Source organism: Phyllopteryx taeniolatus, chromosome 4 (assembly GCF_024500385.1).
Source record: "Phyllopteryx taeniolatus isolate TA_2022b chromosome 4, UOR_Ptae_1.2, whole genome shotgun sequence".
Classification (NCBI taxonomy): Eukaryota; Metazoa; Chordata; class Actinopteri; order Syngnathiformes; family Syngnathidae; genus Phyllopteryx; species Phyllopteryx taeniolatus.
The window spans coordinates 14,325,845-14,336,529 of record NC_084505.1 but is presented as its reverse complement, the minus strand read 5'-3'; the positions used below and the strand labels follow the sequence as shown (position 1 = coordinate 14,336,529).

The 10,685-nt window shown below is 40.2% G+C and overlaps 1 long non-coding RNA gene across 1 annotated transcript; it reads right to left on the bottom strand.

Annotated features, from left to right (window-relative positions):
* Positions 1 to 241: 241 nt before the first annotated feature.
* On the bottom strand, positions 242 to 10,205 carry LOC133477327 (uncharacterized). The gene is made up of 4 exons (XR_009788302.1): positions 9,985 to 10,205; positions 3,722 to 3,789; positions 1,808 to 1,968; positions 242 to 1,709 (listed from the first exon to the last, which is right to left on the bottom strand). It is a non-coding gene; the product is annotated as an uncharacterized LOC133477327 (long non-coding RNA).
* Between the last annotated feature and the right edge of the window lie 480 nt (positions 10,206 to 10,685).

Sequence of the window (10,685 nt, the reverse complement as noted above, 5' to 3'; positions counted from 1 at the left end):
TTTGGCTTTCCCATTGTGTTACACAAAGAAGCATGTACAATAAATCCACAGGTGTGTCTCTAATTAGCTTAAATGTTGTCAATAAAAGCATCAGAAGTTTCCAAAGAAATGACATCATAATCTTTATGTTGGGACACGGGAGTGGATGTTGACTCCCACTCCCTCCCACTCGCACAGAGGTTGGTCCCACTCCCTCTCAATCCCACAGAGATCGCTCCCACTCCCTCCCAACACGATGACAGCAGCAACATGAACTGTGACGTTTACAGAAAAATTTTGTCTGTCAATTTAAAGAAAGAGATGTCCAAATTTATTGGGAAAACTTCACCAAGCAGCAAGATTACAATTCAACTGGGGAAAGAAAAGATAAGTGGCAGTGTTTAGTCAGTCTCCAGACTTTAACCCTACAGAGCATGGATTTTGCCTTCTAAGGTGGAGACTAAAGGGAAAACACATTTTCTTTGACAATCTGACAATTTTATGAGGGTAACAGTAGATGTCACATCATCTCCTAGGCCAGGGTGAGAATAATGTAGACAAGTTCATATTCCATGTCGCCACTGCTGACTTTACCTGGATGCATCTGGAGGGCAACCATGCAAATAGCCCAACCATGAAAATAAAAATCAATGCAGGAAGTGGATCTGTTGCCCTGACATAGACCTCCAAGGTCACCAGCTCTGGCTGGCTGGCGATCACATTCAGGTTTCCGGCCAGTCACACAGATGGAGACAAACGACACACTTATCTCCTTTCTCATATCTTGCATCTCACTGCAGTCTAAGAGCAGCAGTTAACATGTTTCTGGAGATTACTGGCTGAAAGGTAAATCTATTTTCTGCTCATGTTTGGACACAAACTCAACATTTGCATTTAACCTGGCAACTAGAAGTTCAACTGTCCACAGTAGATATTGAAAAGATGATTTCATGAATTACAAAGATGTTTTCCATCAGGTCTTTTTCTTTGTCTTGAGTCTAAAGTCTGTAGTCATACATTTGCTGTATACAGGATTGTAAACACTGAGCAGTCACTGTATTATGACAAGAGGTGTATCAAAAGGTTCGGTTCGGTTTTATCGCGGTATTAATCGCATGGTATGATAATTATCGCAATATCGTGGGGAAGCTCAAGGTAATGCAGGAAGACTCAAGTTACAGGTGGGGTGAAGAGGCACACACAGCAGAACCAAAAGACCTCTCTTTTTCTTGCTGGCAGTGTCCTTCTCGAAAGGCTTTAGTAGTTTTTTGTGCGTTGTCCCACAGGTTCTTGTGAAAAAGACATGTTCCGATCATATATTACCTTGCAGTTCTATCCCCGTCTAGCCATTGTTTACATTCGTATACCTCCAACATGTCCGCGCATCGGGTAATGTCATATTTTTTACATTTATAACTTTACACCATAATAACAGTGCCAAAGTTAAAAAAAAAAAAAAAAGTCTAAAGATGACAGCAGTGGGTAATGCTGTGCATTGCTCCTCCACCAATTCAGAGGACAAGCAGAGGGTGAGCTAATAACCTGTTTAAAATACAGCAACTCTTTTTCAACTCCAACTGTAGACTGCAAGTCGACTAAAATCACCCCCAAGTAGTTCCCCAAAAGCATTTATCATTGGTGGAGAGGGTACATTTCTACTTCTGTCCATCTCCAAACATAGGTGTAGGTCTGGGGCTATGTGGCACTGTTGCTTCCTTTTCAGCATTGTTCTGAAAAGGCAAACATTGCACAAACAAAACAAAAACGATATTAATTGTACTATTTCATCGCATCCATACATATACAACTTACTTAATTAGAAGAATACCTGGTATTGCTTTCGACTTGAGTCTTGTGTAAGCTTCCTCCCTTTCACTGCCACTCGTGAAAGGGTCCGAAAAGGATTTTCCAAGGCACTGCTCCCATCCAAAAACTTATTTTCCTCTCCTGATATCTGTCTGCTCAGTCTTTAAATACAGCTGCCTTCATCTGTTTGTTGAGGTTTGAGTACTGAGCATGACACACGATACTGTCTTGTATCGTTTTTTTGAGAGGTGTAATAAGAGATACGGCAGGCTGGGACTCATCGCGCAGAACAGCAGTAGCCTTCTTGAGATGTGTGAGAAGTTTTACAATATCCTCAGCGTTTGAGATATCTACCGTTTCAAAGGTTGGCAACACTACGTGCCTTGCGTCTAAGCTCATTACTCAAAAGAGCTGCAGCAATACCTTGTTGTTGTTCCAGGTATCGCTCAATCATGCCAAGCGAGCTGTTTCATCTAGTCACCACATCCATTTTAAGTTCATGCACGGGAAGGTTTAGCAGTTTTTCTTTAGTGGTCAGCACAGCTGTGGCAGATGTACTGCAGTGAAAAAATGTTACAACACGCCTTACTCTACCCAGCAGCCTGCTCACATTGCTTACTTTTAACCCCGCCTACGACGCCAGGTTTAACGTGTGAGCAAAACACTTGTGTGAAAACAGCCCACCCTCCTTCACTGTTAGTTTCATGTTTCTTGCACTGTCCGTTACAACAGCAATTCCTCTCTTGTCGACATTAATTTCGTCAAGCTCCCACGCTCTAACTGTAGACTTGAACACTTCACCTATGTTGGTTCCTGTGTGCAATTCAAAAGTATTTGAGCCTGTAGGACATAGCTTTTTATCTCCTATTCAGTCGTCATTGCATGTCCTATAATCGCAATGTAACTCTAGGTTGTACGTGAAGTCCAGACGTCCGTGGTGATATTGAGATACACTCTGACTGCATAAGGCTTTTTAGGACAACAGCTTTTGTCTCAGTGTAAAGAGCAGCTAAAGTGTGCTGGTGACGGTAACTTGTATTTTGGCCCTAGGTTAGCAACTAAGCTTTTAAAACCCTCACTGTCTACCACAGAAAACAGCGGCAAATCCTTTGCAATATATTGTGCGATCTGGTTGTAAATGCTTCCTTCAGAGTTTTTTTGACCAGACTGGATTCTTTGTTTGACTCCGTCCTTATCCTTAAACATTTCGGGGTGCCAGGTTATCTAGTGGCTCCTCATGTTGCCCATATTTCCAGATGTGTAGCACACGGTACACTTTTCCCCTCTATCGTCTCTTGATGCAGAGAAACCAACATGTCTCCATACACCCGACCACCATATTGCGATATTGTGAATATTGTGACATGCCTATTAATCAGTCAACATCTATCATTTCAGATCCTCTCAAAACCAACATTTAATTGCCATTGTTCCATTCTCTGTCTTTTTAAATGTCTTGAGAGAGATACTGTACATGTCAGATTTAGTTCAGAATGCATATTCGGATTGAAGACGAAGATAGATTCGTTCGACAGACAATGAGAAATCACATGCAGCACACGGTTAAAGAGAATGAGGGAGGGCAGAAATCCTGCGTTCATTCGTTATGGATGGGTGGATGGATGCAGTTCTTAGTAAATAAAGGTCATGACAGTAAGATTAAACAGCAATCTATTCCTTGATATCGACTCTTACTGTGTTTTTTTAGGAATAACCTGAACTGAATACCGCAAAATACAATGTTGCCTATTGTTTGGGTGGTATGTTTGTCTTGTCAACATGCAATCACATTCACTGGCAACAAAAAGTTTCTCACTGGGATGCACTGCAGTATTTTGTAGCACTTTTTAGTGAGCTCAGTTCCTTAATGACTGTGCAAAGGTCAAGACATGCAACCCTGAATATGCTTACCTACCAAGATATTTTTAGAGGATACGTATAGGTGAGGATGCCGGACTGACAATCAATCACAGGTCACATGGGAAACTGCCTCCTCTATCATTCCTGTAGACAAGGGCAGATAATCTCAATTGATGAATGGAGTAATATGATTAATAAACAATGCTTTGTTATTGAACAAGTATACATTTAAAGTGTTGTTACATTTGGTGTAATGTTGGCCCAATAAAGGCAGCCGCCTTTCCATGAATTAGTCATAATTTGTTATTTTCCTTAGCAAACCTAGTAAAGACTGAGGGGAGATGTCCCTTCAATCTACGGTGGCCGACAGGTGTAAACGGCCGTATGAGGAATAGCAGGAATTACAAAAAAACACACAAACACATAAAACAACTGCAAAAGAATAAAGCTCCAAACACACAAAAAAAAACAAAAAAACATGCAAATCACAAAACAACTGCAAGAGAGAAATGCTGTCGTTGTGTAGCGTGACTCTCTCTTGTAGTTGTTTTGGGATGTGCGTGTGTGGGTGTGTGTGCATGTATGAGTGTTTACATTTGCAGCATTTTTCTTTTGCTGTTGTTTTTTGTGATTGTGATTTTTTTCTTTTCTCTGTGTCATTCCTGCATTTACAGCATTTGGCCATTCGCAGCGCATTCACCCCGGTCAGTCACCGTTTCAATCAGTATTCAAGATTTTTTTAACAGTGTGTAATTTTGTCATTATCGCTGAATCTTTACCTTGTTATTTGATGGGGATTACATATGTATTGTACAATTGGAAACAGCCAGCAGCATACACTGACTGACTTCAACATTAAGTACAACTGCACACCAATGAGGCGAAACACAAACAACAAACATAAGGGTCACTTATGATTTACACTGTCAAGAGAGGTATTTATTTAACATTATTTTCATTTTTGTAATTGTTAATTGATATAGTGTGGACTTGGACTGTATCATAATGAAAGCTTCCTGTAATAAAGTATTTGTTTTGATTATTATTTTTGAAGGCAACATTTTAGATAGAACTCCTATCGTATATTGGATCATTAGATGTTGCATTTGGTATACATACATGTGTAACTGTATATACAAATATGTGTCTTCTGTATGTACATACATTATCTGTTTTGGTTAACAGATGCTTTTCGCATTTGGGAACAATTTTATGTAGTATGTATGATGAATATACTGTCCTGTATACAGTAATACAATACATACAGAATGCATTATTGCATTTTATGTTGGCTATAGCTCAGTGCGCCTCTATTCTTCGCTGAGTCAGTGCCTAATCTGCCTTTATTTAACAAGATGATGAAAAGTGTCATGGGCATTAAGGTGAGCCTTTATTTTTGTTACTAACCAAACCTGAGCTATTTGTATTTAAGATGTACTGCAATGCAATTCCACCAAATGATATTCAGTGTGCTAACAGACGACATGATACAAAGATCAGATTTGTTGTCAGTTGCAAAGGTCAGATCCCTGGAGAGCTGTTCTCCAACGAGACAAAATGAACAATACCTCTTTGAGAGAACGTGATTGCAACTCCGCCGCAGTGTAAGTGTATCGGCCTTGCTGCATGTAAATGTGAGCAGCTCAGTCAGAAAGACTGACGATCTCATTCAGCAGGACCTCTGCACTGCATGTGCGATGATGCAGTAAAGTCGTCACATAATTGCAGGCAAGCGCTTCATTTGAATCAATTCAATGAGTGTACAAGTAGACTAGACTATTATCTGCACATACTGTACACTATATGGACAAATGTAATGGAACACCTGACCAATGAACCACTGAACTGAAACTGGAAGAAAATATCTACTAGCTGGCACTCTTCTCTCAGAGTGTGTCATTATGAATTTTTGTCCATTCATCCACAGGTTCCTATTTGAACAAGGGGCCTCTCTGTTACAGGTCATGGGGTTCGGTTTTGAGTTCTGTTGTCAGTGCTCTCAAATTCTTCCACACCAAATTAATCACCAATGCCTTTACAGACCATTCTTTTAAAACTGGGGCACAGTCATGCTGGAAGAGAAAATTGCCTCCCTCAATCTGTTTCCAGAGAGTAGCATTAGCCAACTTTTCTTGGTAAACTGAAGAATTATGATTCCATATGAATAGCCAAGGCCCTAATTCATTAATAGATGGACTGATCGATTGAGTGATTGATTCACAGAGCCTCATCTGTATGTGAGGAGTGAAAACAAATATAATAATAATTACATGAAATTATTTTCCATTTTAGTCTTCTGGTCTGTGCTTTGTATTGATTTACTTTTTCCATCTGTCCATTTTCCGTACAACTTATCCTCACTAGGCTCGCGGGCATGCTGGAGCCTCTCCCAGCTACCTTAAATCCAATAATATCCATGATTTTATTAAAATTTCTGAATTTGCATATTTCTCGTTGCAACACGAGAAGGGTGGCAGTGAGCAGCCTAATCTCAGATTGCGCAATCCCTCACCAAAAAAACCATCTTTTTGTGTACAGCAACAGCATCATCTAGTGGTAAAATTATTGGACTAACTGCCTCCACATTGTGGAATGCAGCCTTCAGTCCGTGTACTTCGTGACTGTACTTAAACAGATTTTTCAGGTATCTGTACTTCACTTGAGTATTTATTTTTGTGGCGACTTTTTATTTTTAATCCTTACTTTTTCAACCTAACTTTGAATGGGAGTGCGAATAGTTGTTTGTTTATATGTGCCCTGTTATTGGCTGGCGACCAGTTGAGGGTGTACCCCGCCTCCCACCCAGAGTCAGCTGGAATAGGCTCCAGCACGCCCGCGATCCTAGTGAGGATAATGCCGAGCTCTTGTTTCTTACAGTTTTTGCACACATTTTATGGCACCAGCAGCCACTAAAGCTCCATCATTCACCATTACAATATTTAAGAGATTGTAGACTCTGGAGAGAAAAAAATGAGCAAAACCTACTTGACTGTCCATTTGAGCACTGGCTTTTTTCCCCCTCTTTCTTTTTGTTTTTTTTTGATGCATGATAGCAAATGGTAGATAAAAATGATATGCTACACAAACACCTAAATGGGGAAATGCTTGGTAATAGTGATGGGGAAAAAAACAGGACAGAAACTGGGAGTGGAGATAAGAGATGAAAGCAATGGGATCAAAGTAGGGAGAGAATGGATGTGCGGAAAGAAAGGGATGAGTAATGGTTATTTATGGCTGCCATGTGTCCCTGATATCCATTAGGAGTGCCATAACAAATGGTTGGCCCCTGGAAGTGACTTCTCCTGAAGCCTGGGAAGATTAAGTTGTGATCAAACCAGTCGACTGCTGATGCCTGCAATGCAACAAAAACCTCACCAGATTACATTTGAACATCATCGTAAATTTATAAAGTTGCCCGGCCTTTTACCTTTCTTACTGTCCATCTGTCTTCACTCTTTGTGTGTTTGTATTTTTTCACTGTCTTTGTTTCCTGATGGACCATCTGGGTGGACCTGCTCCACGATTGTGTCTGTATTAAGGTGTCCATCTCCAGTTGAGTGCATCCTGTCAGAATGCACTAAACCCAATAGAGAGGTTCTTACATTCTGTACAACAGAGGTGTACAGATGTATCTAGTCAAATGTGCTATTTAAAGGTCAGAGTGCAAAATGCCAACAAGCCTCCCTTCGATAATCACATCTTCAACCCGGACACCGGCCGGCACGCTAATGGAAAAAGCAGCAGGTACATGACGCAGGTAAGGACTTCTTTGTACATACTATGAGTATACTATTGGGGGTGATTATGCACTGAGCCGTCAGGGCTCAAGACCGAGCAGATTCTTTTCACCTTGCGCGATTAAAAAATGTAATCTTTTCGCACTTGCGCAAGTGCATGTTTTTAAGGTTGAAAGTCGCCTTTTTTCCCACTGCAATCTCCCCTCCTGCATGTTCTGTGTATGTGTATGAGAGAACGAGAGAGAGAGAGAGAGAGAGAGAGAGAGCTGTCTTGTTCATTGTTATGAATTCCACTAGAGTTAAATGTGACCCGCTACAATATGAGTGGCCGCCTGCAGCAACATAATTGGCTCCTTCTTCCAGATAGGACAAGCACTATTATCAACAGCACCGTCGCATACATGCACATCACATATGTGCGTCACAGATAGGCCAGTACATCGTTGTGTCTGGCCAGTAGCCACTTCATACCTATATGGACGCTGACCCGCTACGTATTCATTTTAAATGACAAGTGTGAGCTGTCAACACATCTGAACTGCTGGTGACAAGCTAACTAGCCCACACCGACCTTGTAAAGGCCGGTCAGCCGGTAAACTCCTCCTGCCAGAAGTCAATGCAGCTACATTTGCTTAATAAAACCAAAAGTTGTTTCCCGAGTGACGTCACGTATTATCGTTTCAAGATTACGAGGGTGTGTGGATAGGCTGGTTTGATCCATGTGGTGATAATTATGATGCAGCTACTCGGGATCAAAAATGTATTTATTTTTATCAAGCTTTGTTCGATAACATGACATTTTTAAACAACAGCAGCAACATTTTGTTCTAACTTAATTGAGTGCTGTTATGCATGATTGAATCAAATGTCATTGTTACTGAGAATTGAGGGGGCATCATTTTAATGAATTTAGAGAGAAATAATTATTTTTCCTGTGTCAAATTAAATTGTGCCAATTAAGGAATTTCAAATATTTGGCCTCCATGATGCCCACTAGATTGGAAAATGTATGCCAACGACAACCTTTCATTCTGGTCAGAGGCTGTTGGTGATAGCGCTACATGAGAGCCAGGGGTTAGCACAAGCACCTTGCTCTGGTCTGTCGGCCTCTTGTTTTATTGTGTAATATGCATTTTGGCCTTCATCCAACGCAGGGAAGAGCAGCTATAATACCATTATGAGTGAGTCCAAACCTCATCACCTGTATGCTGCAGTGTTGACAAAGACAAAGTGTTGAGGTAATCTTCCACCTAATATAACGGGTGTGTGAGCAAATTATATTAAAATAGATTATCAGCGAGAATATAGGCTGAATATGAGCTCTGCAATTGCTTTTTTTTTTCCTTCTATCATACTCCGTTCAATAGGATTATGACGTGGACCCTTTTAGGTCAACACAGTCCACCCATCCATCCATTTTCTGTGCTGCTTATCCTCACTAGGGTCGCAGGCATGCTGGAGCCTATCCCAGCTGACTCTGGGCGAGAGGCGGGGTACACCACAAACTGGTCAACACAATCCATTCATCCAATTCAATATTAGTTTTTTAGATTTAAAACGGTCACAATATCCCAAGGATCAATATTGAAAGTCCAGTACACTTTTCAACCTCCTTTTATACCCCTGCTGAAATCACCCTATTTTAAGGGGGTGGTCCAATTCCACTTTACTGCAAGGCGACTATTTAGACCTTTTTTGCATAAAAGCGATTAGCGAAAAATCTAGCGACTTTTTCTGGTGTTAATGGAGACTGGCGATAAGGGCCAGATTTACTAAGATCTCAAATAATGGGTGCATGCTAAATGAAATGTGGCTGAAAAAAAAACTCATTTCATTTTGTTTAAAAAATAAAAAATAAAAATAGAAATGACAAAGATGACAAACCAGTGTTTGCACTTCAATCACACAGAGATATGTAATATGGACATGGATAATTACAGTACATACAAACATGCACACAGTGCAACAGCCAGGTGGCTAGCTAGCATCAAGCGCTATTAATTGTTTTACTGACTACTGTTAGTGGTCAAACCCAATGGGATGAAACATTTTAACAAACTAAAGCTATCAGCAATAAAATTTAAAACAAATTATAATCACCGCTATTGAGCACACTAAACAAAAAAATAAATTCTCAGCATTCACACAAAAAGACGAAAACATTTGGATGCATAATTGTGTTAGTGTGAATTAGGTGGGAGAAATAATTGATGCATTGAGATGCAGCTGTAAACGAATCTAATTGGATTAGTAAATTTCAATAATCAATTTTTAAAAGAAATAATGCTGCAGAACATATGAAGTGGAACTTAGAAGTGCAGCTGATGCAATTATTCTTCAGTATAAGCTTAAGTAATTGTAAACACTGTTATGGTCTAGATTTTCCAGATTTTCTTTTTTCTTCCAGCGCTCTACATAATAGAATCAATTAATGCAATCATACCATTTGCACGCAACAGTGATTTTAACAAAATGAAACCAAACCTCCCGTTTGTGTGCTTGAAACTGTGTGTGCGTATGTGCTTGGTTCTCCTTAGGCTGTACCTTGCAACATTGTGATGTTCACAGCAACTAACCACAAGGATTTGCCAACAACAATTACCTGATTTTCAGATCCCGCTTGTTCACCAAGTTGACATTGCCTTTGAGGAAAAATGAAGCTGACATTTGAATTTGCATCTTTGCTGGGTAACTGGCTTGTGGAGTGGTGAGTAGAGCTATTCCTCTCCGCTGCCATAGTTAGGCTGTGTTTGTGTGTCAACATCAATTGATGTGTTGCAGAGCTGAAGAATGTGCACTGCTTCCTCCATTCAAGTGTTGGATCTGGCTGATAGAAGTTGGAGGAGGAGACAATGACAAGAGAGTAATGGTTATTTTCATAGAATTTTTTTTTTTTCAAAAAGGTCTTTTAACTCATCATACGGTCATGTTGCACTCGAACTACTAGTGTAATTCTGCTCATTGCATTATCTTTGTAAAGGAAGAATGACAGCTCTGGAATTGGCATTATTAGATTGTACAGGTGTACCTAATTTGGTGGGTCTTTGGTATTATCCTACTTTGGTTCATTTTCCAAAATCATTTCATCCTAACTGTTTTAGCGAGGGTGGGGGGAGGGGGTGGGGGTGGAACATTCCCTCACGTACTCTAAGATTATCCAAAAAGTGACCCCTCTGACTGGGGAAAATCAAGTCTGTTTCTTTGAGTTGACTTGTGTTCTACAATTACAATTCCTCCCATTCAGCTAACCACTAGCAGTGACTTACGGATATTGTTGGTCACCTTAAATGAAGGTTGTTTTGT